This window comes from Dendronephthya gigantea, unplaced genomic scaffold (assembly GCF_004324835.1).
Source record: "Dendronephthya gigantea isolate DGI-Jeju-01 unplaced genomic scaffold, DenGig_1.0 001054F, whole genome shotgun sequence".
In the NCBI taxonomy this organism is placed as follows: Eukaryota; Metazoa; Cnidaria; class Anthozoa; order Malacalcyonacea; family Nephtheidae; genus Dendronephthya; species Dendronephthya gigantea.
In genome coordinates, this window is record NW_021164064.1 from 1 (window position 1) to 11,316 (window position 11,316).

The 11,316-nt window shown below is 35.6% G+C and overlaps 3 long non-coding RNA genes across 5 annotated transcripts; all 3 read left to right on the top strand.

The window, feature by feature from the left end:
- The first annotated feature begins 39 nt into the window (after window positions 1-39).
- On the top strand, window positions 40-908 carry LOC114544921. Its single transcript, XR_003690677.1, has 4 exons — window positions 40-111; window positions 512-568; window positions 710-763; window positions 878-908. It is a non-coding gene; the product is annotated as an uncharacterized LOC114544921 (long non-coding RNA).
- A 3,315-nt stretch (window positions 909-4,223) lies between these two features.
- On the top strand, window positions 4,224-5,104 carry LOC114544919. The gene is made up of 4 exons (XR_003690673.1): window positions 4,224-4,315; window positions 4,507-4,581; window positions 4,842-4,897; window positions 4,995-5,104. It is a non-coding gene; the product is annotated as an uncharacterized LOC114544919 (long non-coding RNA).
- A 596-nt stretch (window positions 5,105-5,700) lies between these two features.
- On the top strand, window positions 5,701-10,969 carry LOC114544920. 3 transcript variants are annotated; one of them, XR_003690675.1, is made up of 5 exons: window positions 5,701-5,740; window positions 5,974-6,049; window positions 6,132-6,312; window positions 6,395-6,442; window positions 10,934-10,969. It is a non-coding gene; the product is annotated as an uncharacterized LOC114544920 (long non-coding RNA). The 3 variants fall into 3 exon arrangements; XR_003690676.1 differs by lacking the exon at window positions 10,934-10,969 and adding an exon at window positions 10,780-10,815; XR_003690674.1 differs by lacking the exon at window positions 10,934-10,969 and adding an exon at window positions 7,210-7,319.
- Window positions 10,970-11,316: the final 347 nt, after the last annotated feature.

The following is an 11,316-nucleotide window of genomic DNA, read 5'->3' on the forward strand; positions in this document are numbered from 1 at the left end:
AGCTTCCTAACCTGAACCCTGATATATATTTCATTTATCAATTCCAGATTGCCACTGTCCAGTAGATCCTCTCAAGCGATACGTCAAGCCGTCGTGTAAAGAACATGTAAGGTAATTATAGAGACTGCAAGGTATTTGTAGGAACATCTAGAGACATATAATTACATCTAATCACTGTAAATTGTCTTTGTTGCTGCAGCCTCAGGATGAAACAGCGTAGAAAGACATCAAAGAGGCTGCATTAGGATTAGTACGGGGAACTATTTTGGCTTCAAGCTAAATAGGGATTTTTGTCAGGACTTATCGTTCCAGTTGTATAAAATGAAACTATTCACAACGAATTCCAAATCGTAATTCATCATGGTATCAATGCCCCCCCCTCTCTCTTTCAAAAATTAGACCCATATTCCATTTCTAATTTAATAAGTGGGTTCTTTAATAAGTGATAAGCTAGCTAAAGCTAATGTTTCCAAACTATTTCCACATCAACATATGCCATATTTTTGTGCAGAAGATTAGTGGTTATAAATTACATTGGAGTGAACGAAAGGTTCCAGTGACGTTAGAGGTACTATTATTGTTTTCAAGTTTCTTGATAACTTACCTGTGTCTTCATATATATATATATATATACTTGATATTGCCAGACATTTGAATATTTGTGATTGGAATAATTCAACTCAGGCTTTCATTCCATTTCTATACTTAGATCTCAGATTATCCTAAAGGATTTGTTGTTGTCTGTGGTGGTTTTAGCACCATGGTATGTACCAGATGTTGCTAGTACCAGCCATAATATAACAAAAAGATAAGATACCAGTTATTTCTGTAAATGGAAGTTTTACATTTTGTGCACAATTTTGCTTTTGTTTTCCAGCATCTTTTCACATCAGAGAGGAATTGCTGAAAAAGATGATCTTCTTTCAATAACGTTGGTGTTACGATAAAGTATGTGAACATTTTAAGTAAACAAATTTTAAGTAAATGACAAAATGACTTATATTCAGGTTACTTTATTTGTTTACGTTTTAACCGTTTTTGACAAAATTTTTTCCAGGTCTGTAATTTACTTTGAGCTGTATTTGTTATTTCTTTTGCCTCGGTTTTAGGCAGAAGAAAAGTTCCATGAAAGTGGAGTCGTTTTTTAAAACAAATTTGGAAAATACAGTTGAATGATATATTATTAAGACAGTATTTCGTTTGTCCTGTGTAAAGAATGTGGGATATGACAGTAAATGACAATTTTTTTTCAGTGATGACGAATATCACATCATGTCAGAATTCAGCGTCTATAAAGAAACTCCTCGGAGTAAAGTGAGTTATGTTGTTAATAAAATTCTTCTAAGAGTCTATCCTTTTTTTCATTTTAAAATCGTTTTGACACTCTCAAATTTAGGATCCTGTTGAAAGAACGCTGTGTTTCTTAGAAACGTACAATATCGTCACCCTTCATCCCCTTAGCTCATTAAGTCATGCGACATTCCATGTCAGTTCCAGTAATTGTTCATATCTGACCTTGAAAGAAAACACTCCAAACACTCAATGTTTTCCGACCTGGATTCAAGTTTACTGCTTTTATCGTCTTTTTTATTTCACGTTTCCATTTTGAACATGTCCAATTGCAAAAAAGTATCCAGCCGAGTTAAAATAGTTTTATTTTTCCAGTTACTTTCCAGAATATACCGTATATACCGTATAGTATATCATAGTTTTCAAACTTCTTTTCCTGTCAGATATTTTTAATAATTCGATATCGAAACCATCCTCAGTCGTTCGGGCTGGAATACACAAGCGGTCAGCTGAGAAATTACTCGTCTCCTGACAGGTAGTGTAAGAAAGCAAATTTTGTATGAAGCTAAAAAAAATATTTCTTGTTTTGAATTTTTGTATTTCACTCGATCTAGGGAAACATTATTGGCTGGTTTGCTAGACGGTGTTAGAGCCAGTTGAAACATAGATGTTTGCGTAAAAACGACCCTAACGAAGAGAAGTACTGTACGCTTATTCATAGATGATTGAGCGAAAATTATGGTCAAAATTTTCCTGATGAAAATCTCGTACTGCTATGATTACCCTAAATAGGATCCCTCATTTCATTCTCCTGCTGACGTATGTGATCTCATATAACACACCAACAATTACACTTCTCGTCAGGTATCAGCTAATAGCGTTATTCCTATTAGCCAGTTCAATACATCACATACAGCAAAAGAAGAATTTTTTTTTAAGATGATATATTTTTCAAGGTTATCGTTGGGGTCCATTGTATAATGTTGTTGACGAAGAAGTAGAAAGCAGTCTTTTAAATTCCTCGCTGCATCTCCAGGTGAAATATTTCCCTTTTTATTTCACTTTAAATTTTTGAAATATCTCCAAAAGCTTATATTGTCTTATGACTGGTTCCTTGCAGGAAATTTAACCGAAGCTGTGTACAGATTTAACTGCAATATTTCCTACTGCGGTCTACTTCATGCAGTCACCCAAGACGTAAGTTGACAACTTCTTATCTTGTACTTTTCTGCAGACGAAATCCTGTGTAGAGAATATTATTGCCTTTTTATTGAGTTTTAATGTTTTGTCAAATCTGGATTAAGGCTGTTTTCCACTCACGTGTTTTTCATACGCACGTACACGCACATAAAAATCTAAATTCTTATACATGTTACCTTTGAAAAAACTAAGTGAATAAATCGACCTAGATGCATGTTAGTTAATAAAAATTTAAAAGCAATTAAAATTCTCCGTATGTGTACATGCGTATAAAAAACGCGTATATAGAAAGCAGCCTTTAGTGTAAACTAAACGATTGCTAGGCTGCACAGTTACGTTAAATGAAAACATTTGCCCATTTCGGCTGCTAATTGAAAACATTTAGCAGGGTTTAAAATGTCTGCAAACAACACGGTACATTTAAACTGGTTTATCCAGTATAGCAAAAGGCAAAGAGTATGGCTTTAATAAAAATACCCTATCCTGCTACTGTTCTGTGCACAAATGTACACAAAACACTAATAGTACTCCCTAAAAACCGCCGTAACTCCAGCCTAGTCCCAGACCTCTCATTGCGCGTGTTTTATATTTCCGTCTCGTTACCGAATGAAACGCGCGCGAGAGGCCTAACACAAAATATTTCTAATCTTAACGGCCCGTTTAATGTTGTGAACTTGAAATTAGAATTGTTATTAAAGTAAATGTTTGCAATTTACAACAGTAACCGTTATAAAGGAAGCGAGAATAATTTAAATTATTATGCATTGCTAAGGCAATATCGATTGTGATTGGCTAAAAAGCTACAGATAATTCTCAATGTCTTGCCACCTACACGACATTGAAAATTATCCGTAGGTGACGTAATTTTTACCGCTAGTTTGTTGTTAAACTTCGTCTTTAAAAAGGAAATACATAATAAAACAATTATTGAATTCGGTTTTCGCATGATATCGAGAATTATCAAGCCTCAGTTTGCGTTATCCGCCTCAGCTTCGCTTCGGCAAATAACGCAAACTTCAGCTTGATAATTCTCGATATCACACTCAACCTCATCCAATAATTGTTAATTGGTGGATTGAAGTTTATTATAATCATAAACATGTACGTACTGACTCGAGTTTACTTGATAGTCGATAGCGTTGACGGCGAGCGACATTGAAACGTTTGTATGAATATTTCGACTCCTGGCAATATATTAATATCCCGTAGCTTATTTCAAGCAAATGTTTGACTAACGACGTCGAACAAGGCCAGTTAACCGCGTCGTAGATCGTAAACTGACCTCAATACAGAAAGTGGGGACAAAAAGTCCCGACTTTAGCTAAAACAAAACATTTTGTTCTAGGCCTCTCAGTTCCCGCCTCGCCGCGTATAAGGAACATTAAGAAGCCTAGGGACTAGGCTGCGGTAACTCTGGTTGCTGAGTTGACTGGGTCCGAATCCATGAAATGGTAGTTTTGAAATTTTCCCGCCAGAAGTACGGCTGGAATATTAAGTCTTTTAAACTCCAATATATATTTCAAACGATTTTAAATATTTGTAGGGACTTTTCTGGAATAAAGAAAGACTTATCAAAATGCTCATTGCTCACAAAGGTATTGTATATCTCTGCCAATAAATTTATTTAGTGTTCAACCCAAAAATACATATTCTGAGTGCTATTACCTTCACAGGTGTTCTATATATACATAAAATAGTTAAAAAGTTTCGTCTATTTGCAGGAGACCAAACAAAATATGAGATAAAGATCTCGAAGCACTGTTTCACGATTTGAGAAGTTGGGTTCGATCCAAAGCAGGTTTCGCGCTTTCACAACGCTCACTAGGTGAGAAACGTTTATCTTTAACCACGACACACGCTGTTTACTCAACCAGCAACATTTTAGCAACATTCTTAGATTCATCTTAAAACTTGTGATTTTATAATCCTCTATATACTAGCCATCTTTAAATAGTTCAATTGAGACTAACAAGCATACTCCATAAGTAATTTATAATCTTTATTGTTGGCATATAGGCAATTGAGTGGATATTTTGTGGCTCTCTGGACAACTGGTCATCCAACAGCAATGGCATTACTTTTGAGAATAATGTTCGTATTAAAGTAGTTATAGTTTTTAATGTCTAAAATATACAATAAAGTTTAAATGCGAGATTTCCTGTTCGTAAGTTTTGGTTCATAAACAATTATGTAATAGTGACTAAGTGGTATCAACTGCTTTGGTAACTAAACTCCATCATTCATCCTTAAATTGTCCCACTGACGAAATAATTAAAAGGTAATTCATTCAGAAGTGTAAAACCTTTTTGTAAAGAAACAATTTTGTTGGAAAGTTTTTATCTTTCCTTTAGCCACCAGAGACTAAAGAAGATTATTAATCAATTCGTGACAATGTAAAGCTTGCAGAGTACGTTTTAAGGCAACAATCGTGTTCCAAAATTTCATAATGCATGCTTGTATGTACGTATTAGCCTGTTATTTCACGTGCTATACTTGTCTGTTAGAGCTCTGGAGAAGCGAGAGGAACGTCGAGGAATAAACTTGAAGGATATCTCTCGCATTGGAGGACAAAAATAGGGTTCAAATTCAGGAAAGATGTGAGAATTTAAATCCAGTTGTTTTATTACAAGTAAGTGTTCATATTAAGAAAATGGGAAAATGTTCTAGTCGTTTGAAAGATAAAAAGCAATGGTATTTAAACGGATCTTTTTTACAGATTCAGTCAAGATCTGAAAGCGTACAACCTGATTTGGAATTACAAGGTGAGTCTCGAAGTTAAGGTTAGTTTCCGTTGAAAATATAGGAAATGAAAAGGTAATGGAGGATTTCCTGTCGCTATGAGTATAACAAGACAAATTCAATAGTCCTGACCTCTTTCTCTAAACTGTTTCGTAAAAGAGTTTGAAACAATTTCTTTTGTTTTCAATGTGACAAACGCGAGAGGAACTTCTGGGGCTCTCGAATCTGAGTTGCGCGCATTTGCAATGGAAAAAGATCTGAGTGGAAACTACGTTGTTTTTTGGAATCACCTTTAGTTTGAAGTCTTGTATGAATGGTTACCTGATCAACTGAAAATAGGTTAGTGATAATCCTTATACTGCTCTAGCTTTTTAACAGTTCTTTTTAAAGCGCCCTCCCCCTATCTCTCCATAGCAATAATCAAACTCAGTAACGTATCTCTCCTATCAGGCGACTATTATTTGAGAGTCTTGTTGGAACAAAACGACGGGGAAACACCGATAACAAATGTGTGAGTCCACGACATTTATCTATCAGGATTTGCAAATATTCAAACTACTGTCCTGCTTCCCGCTGCATAAAAACGATTCCAGATACCTAATATATAATATACCTTAGCGTCCTATTCTCCATATTGCTGCACAGTTCACACAATGTTATTTGTCCTGCAGTATGTAGTAGAGAAGTATAGAATCATGGATGAAACAATTCACGATTCGATCGACTTTTCTATTTTGTTTTCAGGCTCGAGTTGTTTAACGATCTGTACCACAGATTCCGATTGACAACTAAACCAACTATGAAAGCAATGTGCCTTCAGGTGGGGATGTCGTTTAGCGAGAGTCTAGCTATGTGTAGACTTCGAAGAATGAATGAAACAAGTTGGAATATTTTATTCACAGGCGATGACTAAAGTTTATGGAAAATGTTAGGAAGAGATTGGCGCTTTTAATGATACCAAGCTAAGGATCATCTGTTATTGATCCAGTGTTACTACAGGAGCCTGAACTAAACTAACTTTATTCATACTGTTTCGTATTTTTGCACTTACATGAAAATGGCATCACCCACAGGGATTGGAAGGTAAACGCGCACTCATTTATTAATCATTACTGTCTTTATATCCTAATCTTTAATTACCATAATTTAACTTTTTCTTCTCTAGCCAGAAAATGTTTTATTGTGTGCCTCGGATGACGAAACTCTTATAAAGGTTTGTGTCGCTTGTGTATTGAACTTAATCTCAATTCCGAGTTTTGTCCGTGATTTCGTTTCACGAAAGCAGAGCGCATTCTGCGAACGTTTTTTGCGTTCATGGTGAAGACTAGCCGACGGTCACGTTCGACAGACGTGTCTCTGCGAGCAAATAAAATACTCAGTTGCGTAGCTAACACGACAATTTAGTCATGCTCTGCTAATATTTTGGAGTTCATTCACTGTGAAAACAATGGATTTCTAAAGAAATTAATATGATAATAACATAAAATTTGCATAGCATGGCTGAAAATGCTTGCTGTAAGATCACATCGAAGGAATATGCATCCTCATTGACACACGTGGTGGGTTAAAAACGCGCTAGTTCTTCCGATAAATTAAAGAACAGTTCCATACCTATACTTTTGTACGTGTAAAACTTTTCGCTTGATTTTCTTTTAAATGCGAAAATCCGACCGTGCAGCAAACATTAAAATCAAGCGATAACACTAAACTTGATTGTGATAGCCCTGAGTATATACCGCTATAATAGCTTTGTTCCTCATAATGATATGCTGGATTCCCCGTCCAGGTATAACTTCTAAAACACCCTTATTTTTACTTGTATTCCAATGCACCTAAGTTAGTAAAAAACCTGACAAACCCACTGGAGGGGTAAGAATTGAAAAATAGAAAAAAAATTCATCGTGTAAACAATTTATTTCTAAATCAAAAACTCACTCTTATATAAGCCACTTATTGAAATATTTTTGCTATATATTTCAGTCAGATGGATCTCTCAGTCATTTCTTATTCCTGAGTGAACAAATAGTATTTCAGTGAATTGCTAGAACATACCTAAAGAACAGCTATAAACTTCAATTCTCAAAGATATGTTGCGTACCATGTCTTTGGATGAATGCGGATGTAAAGCGCGGTTACAGTTGGTGATAGGACATTTTCAACTAGTGAGTCTCTAATGAAATGAGTAATTTGTTAAACAATTAATCTTAATCACACATTAAAAGTTATATATGACCGCATGGAAATGATGTGATGCATATAACGTGAGAGGGTAATCTGTAGGAGCCTTGCTTATTAATCCAGCTAACCCTGACTAATCAATTTATTTTGTAATGAGCGAACTTTTGCCTGTCGGAACTAAAGGATACAGAGTAGGTCTTCACCCGCTAATCATAATTACGGCGACTTTGAGTGAAATCGCTCCAACAACATCTTTCTTGCCGAAGTCAATTTAAATGCATTGGTCCTGGTAATTTTTCCGTGCAGATCAAGAAGCTGCCTCATTTAAGCGACCATGTCCTGTCGACTTATCCGCATTCCCAACACTTGTTGCTATTATCTGAGATGTTATGTGTCTTCAGTACGGGGGGCAATAATTAGTATCAATTATTCTATCTTCCGGCACCAAAACACCATCGAAACAATCATCAACAAAAATGAAACGATAATGCAGATAATTGTGCCATATATGGGGCCTCCAGAATTGAAACCAGTCGAGGTACAGCGTTATTTCAATTGATTTTGTGAAATCTTTACTGGGGGTTAACTTCGAATTTTATCACATTCCCATATAGGGGAATTACTGAATAAAAAAATAATGTCCAACAGTCTTAATATGACATAATAATAAACTGAACATATACCAATGTAGCCTGCAATATTTACCTTGCTTGGTATGTCAGTCCATCAAATCCATGTATGGCACAGCGATGGATGGAGGTGTAGTCAGTGATAAGAGAAAGGTAATAATTGTTAGCGACTCCTGGGTTGCCATAATTTATTTGATCTAAAATTGAGAAACAAGGAACAAGTAAATTAATATATTATTGTCCATAGTTGTGAGGCTATCAGCATTGTGATATCCCAGGTTTGTGCGTACCGCTACCATGGGACAACATTCCTTAGCGAACAAATAGTACTTCAGTGAATTGCTAGAACATACCTGAAGAACCGCCATAAACTTCAATTCTCAAAGATATGTTGCCATACCAATTCGGCTCTATATGCAATAGAATCTACAATTGAGATTACAAGAACATCACTTTCACACAATTGAAACTATAATTGTATGTGAATCACAAGGCCCTATACTGTATAGTAACAGCATGTATTTTGTGACTTCTATAACAAAAAGAATATACAGAACAAAATGCAGGCTGTTTTCTTTCATATTCACATAATGCCCCCAACCCCTGTATATTGGTAATTGGCAATTACATAATAGGAAAGGGAGAAAATAAATCTATTTTTAATAACACCAGTGTAAAATGAATGACATATCGAACTGTACAGCAAAATGTTGTGTAGGCATAATTCTTGTCATGCCTCCCATCACCAGATATCATGAAATTATCATGGTTTTTTAATGTTTAAATTAATCCGTTTAATTTAAAAAGCACAAAAATACCACCAAAATATAGCTAAAGAAAAATACTTTAACCCAATCGCTTCTGTTTTAATCCAGAAATTAATCAATATTGCTGTTAACCTGACACTGCAGTGCAGCTCTAAAAATCATATCAAATTACACGGGATTACAAACGGAAATATAATTCGCCTTTGGAATTTCGTTATTTTCTTCGTTATTTTTATCCTGTCGTCTTTTAACCGTTACATGTAAACTGTAAAGGCTTTAGTGATCTTTTCTGATAGTTTTTAAGTCAGGATGGGCAGAAAAACTCGAAAAATATAGCTTTTTTTATTTGTTATTGTGTATAGCGAGGCGTTGCTCAGCCGCACGCACATGTGGTTGTCACCTGAGGTTAGAGGTATCAAAAAGGTAACGTTGCCTACCCTGTGGGGGTAAAATAAGCCCGGTAATCGATTTCCGGGGTAAAATTGTCCCTAGAAGTCAAATTTCGACAATATGGTGATAATTAAATGCACATTTTCCGGTCCATTTGTAAACACGTTTGTTGGAAATATCACTACAAATCGCCAAAGCGACTGTATTTCAAGTAAAATAGATGAAAATATTGATCCCAATGTATACTAGAAATATTTGGAGGTTTTTAGGCGAGATTTTTGGAAGGCTTTGCGTATTTTCGCTTCTCTAAAATTCAATTTAAAAAGTACAAGTTCGGCAATAAATATCTTGGCTTATACGAAAGCTTTTGAAATGAACTAAATTTATACAAATAGGTAAATGTTTTTTCTTTGAGATAACACAATTTCTAGTTGATTTGATAAAATACTTCTAGATAAAATCGAAATTATCTGTGTGCGCCGTTTACGAGCAGACAGCAATGAGTTTAGTGGTCTCATATTTATTAAAATGGGTGAAGTATTCGCACAGTAATCACAAGTTTAAATCAGCTTACCACTTTGAAATATCCTCTGATCGGACGTCTAACTAAGAGGATCCCTTAAACATCGAGAATACTTCATTAACAAATGCCGCATCCTGTCCTGTTTGAGAAGTTACGAGAACTTCATCTTGGGTATTGGTTACTCCTTACTCTGTTGGAAGTTTCATTCTGTTGTATGAGGACAACACTTGTAGTTGGTGTGGTGAAAGGATGCAGATTGTCCGTTGGATGTTGTGCTTTTGTATTAAAGACGGACCACATTAGATATCAGTGCAAAATTGACACATTCATGGGAGTCGAACCCAATCTCCTAAAAAGGAGTATCCGAAATGTGTTCTTTGTGTGGCCAGGAAAAAGCGAGAGCTACAAGGCAACTCGCAAACCGACTGGCAGACAATACGAACGCACAACACAAAACACACAACCGACGACACAACATCCAACAACCCACAACCCACTAACTCTGTAGCTGAAACGACAAAAAATATGGTGAGTTGTTCCTAGAAAAGCAACCATTCACAATTAGCTTGAAGGCAATTGTGGCTAGGGGTTTAACTGACGGCATGGATATGGGGTGGCTTCTTAGGGTTGGATACTGAAACTAAACTACGATCGTCTTTGTCTGAAAAACACAAAAAAAATTATTAGTAGCTCCCTAGAAAACGAAGAGCAAAACACAGTTAGACAAGCAGTGAGCCGTGTTTCCAGATACGGGGACAGAGATTCTTAGCTAACAGAGTGGCCACGGGGATCTACTTCTATTAAAAAAATAATTACACATACCTTGATCCTCCCTAAAGAAAGAACTCACTTACCTGAAGAAAACGGTCGCAGATGGCTCTGTTTTATAGCCTGTAGGCTCTTGCATAATTGAGCAAAATTAAGACAACTTGATTGGTTATTTCTGTGCACAGGTCAATCTGTCATTGGTCAATTTTTGTACTCCATGATTGGTTCAATAAAAACCAATCAGATTGGTTAATCTATATTCAAATTTTGATCCCGTTTCTGTGATATTTGCAAGGTGATTGCACAACAAATGTTCGATTTCACACGTTTTGGAGCATATTCCAAGCCAATGTATCATAGTATGTGTGTATTTGTTCGATTATTTCTCTCATGAAGTTCACAAAAAATTACAGTTCAATCATTATTAAAAGGCTTTATTTCCCTACCAGCTTTAGAACCCCATCGAGCAGGAAAGTCGGAATTTAAAAGGCAAGTAAATCTTTCAAACTGTTGTAGCATTTGAATTATGTGGTACATTTAACTACTGAACCTTTCAGAATATTGTCGAATTGGGCATGGCATTGAATAATAGTAAATATAAAAAACTGACAAAATCGCAAATATGGTAAATTTCAAGGCTAAATATTGCAAATTCCAGTGGAAATATGGCGTTTTACCGCCATGCATACATAGCTATTCACAGGTATGATATTCACGCGTTTTATATATTCAATATTACACATCAAAGCGGCCTAATCCTTAGGATATTGCCCAAAATGCAAACGAAAACCGGTTGCAGTGGTTTAGTTCAAATATTCAGTACTATTTTGAT